This window comes from Rutidosis leptorrhynchoides, chromosome 4 (assembly GCF_046630445.1).
Source record: "Rutidosis leptorrhynchoides isolate AG116_Rl617_1_P2 chromosome 4, CSIRO_AGI_Rlap_v1, whole genome shotgun sequence".
Lineage (NCBI taxonomy): Eukaryota > Viridiplantae > Streptophyta > Magnoliopsida > Asterales > Asteraceae > Rutidosis > Rutidosis leptorrhynchoides.
Genome location: NC_092336.1, coordinates 215,614,907 through 215,617,182, shown reverse-complemented (window position 1 = coordinate 215,617,182; position 2,276 = coordinate 215,614,907). Strand labels below are relative to the sequence as shown.

The 2,276-nt window shown below is 32.6% G+C and overlaps 1 non-coding gene across 1 annotated transcript; it reads left to right on the top strand.

Moving 5' to 3' along the window:
- The first annotated feature begins 356 nt into the window (after window positions 1-356).
- LOC139846075 (small nucleolar RNA R71) lies at window positions 357-463 on the top strand. The gene has a single exon (XR_011758820.1). It is a non-coding gene; the product is annotated as a small nucleolar RNA R71 (small nucleolar RNA).
- Window positions 464-2,276: the final 1,813 nt, after the last annotated feature.

Below are 2,276 nucleotides of genomic sequence, written 5' to 3'. Positions count from 1 at the left end.
ATTGTTAGTTCAATACTGAGACAATCTTTTGTTAAATGTGGTCCTCCACACTGCTCACAACTAATTCGTATTGAGTGAATATCTTTAGTCATCTTTTCCAATCGTCTCTCGACAGCATCTATCTTTGCAGAAATGGAATCTAAGTCATGGCTAGAATCGGCTCTAGCTGCTTTAGATGATCTAACGATATCTTTTTCTTGGTGCCACTCATGTGAGTGGGAAGCAGTGTTATCAATAATTTATAAGCGTCAGTTTCTGTTTTCTTCATAATGGAACCACCAACTGCTATGTCTATGTCTTTCCTTGTAGTGATGTCGCATCCTTGGTAGAATATTTGTACTATTTGACAAGTGTCTAAACCATGTTGCGGACATCCTCTCAATAACTTTCCAAATCTTGTCCAAGCTTCATATAAAGTTTCATTTGGCTTCTGTGTGAACGTAACAATTTCTCCTTGAAGTCTTATGGCTTTAGATGCCGGAAAGAATTGTTTAAGAAATTTTTCAACTAAAACGTCCCATGTATCAATCGCTCCTTCAGGTAACGATTTCAACCCATCTTTGGCTTCTCCCTTTAATGTCCAGGGAAATAACATGAGATATATCTGTTCATCTTCCACTTCTCTTATTTTAAATAGTGTACAGATCCTATTAAAGGTACGAAGATGTTCATTTGGATCTTCCTTCGGTGCACCACTAAATTGGCATTGATTAGTTACCATGTGTAGAATTTGTCCTTTGATTTCATAATCTGGCGCATTAATGTCTGGTTGAGTAATTGTGTGACCTTAGCCAGTGCGTTTAGCTCTCATTCTGTCTTCCATACTTAGAGGTTTTAGATTTTCCATAATTGAATTTGTTGAATCTGAATCACTAGAGGATTCTGATTTAATGGTTCGTTCCTCAACAATCTCTGTTTGAATGATTGGTGGTTCCGGAGGAAAGATTAATGGTTCAGGATCTATGAATTGTCCCTGAATATTCTCCGGATTCTCAATTGTGAGGTCGGGTTCAAAAAATGGATTATCGGAAATTTGAATTGGAGTACTTGGTCGACTGGATGACGATTCTAAAGAAAAATCAACGGCGACAATATTTGCTAGATGTCTTGATCGAGTAACAAGTGGTGAACGTACAAAAGGTGGTGAACGTTTTGCTCGGTGCATTCACTGAATATCCTATTAGTTATAAAAATAAGAAAAATTATATAAGTTATCAAATTAATAGACTTTTCTGATTTTGCCCGCGTTTTGAATAGCCAAAAGATGCAGCAGAGGGGCAGGATTCGTTTGGTCTCAATATAATTGAGTACTGTTTGGCTCCAATAACCCGGTCCACGTACAAATCCAACTATTACTACGAACCAGAAAATTTTGATGTCTATCAATTTAACCACTTAAAATAATTTTTCGTAATTTAAAGAAATTTTAGAGAAGAAATAGAAAAAAATCTAAGTCCTAAAACTAGAATGTCGAGAAATAAGAAAGAAAAAGAGCGCGTCGAAAAACGTCGAAAAAAATAAAAGGCGACAAATAATAAGCGTCGAAAAATAAAAAAATAAGAAAGTAGCGCGTCGAAACTTAAAAAGGAACTAAAAACTAAGAATTAAAAGTTGCTTCTAAAAATACTAAAGCTTAAAAGAAATACTATATCCCAAAACGGCAATAACTTAAAAAGGTACTAAAAACTTAGAACAGCGTTGCAAAATTCTAAAGTACCTAAATCTTTGTCTAAAGAAAAAGCACTTAAGAAATTTTAAGGCAAAGCCTAAAAATCTAGAAGTAAAAATAACTATGGCAAAAACTATGACTTAAAACTAAATACGAGCGAAAAATACAAATATTACGCTAAAACGAATAAAAAGATACAAAATATAAAAATATACTTAAAGTTGTAAAAAGTACAATTTTTATAAAAATATTATTTTTATATTAATTATTTTATAAAACTATTAATTTTATAATTTAAATAAACTAATTAAACTAAATATATAAATTAATTAATAAAACTAAACTAAATAATTAAATAACTAAACCTAATTAGGGTTTTAAATTAAATAATAATAATTATAACCCGTAATTAATACAGTACGATGTCAAACTGTGGCGTGTCAGATGCCCTCATGCGATCGAATGAGTTTTTGCGTTCGGGCTCATGCGATCGCATGAGCTAGAGTTTCGGGCCAGGTTACGGGCTGCTACAGTATTGGGCCTCGATTGTTTTATATTTTTCTTTTTCAGTTTTCTGATTTATATATTTATATAAAATATTTTAATA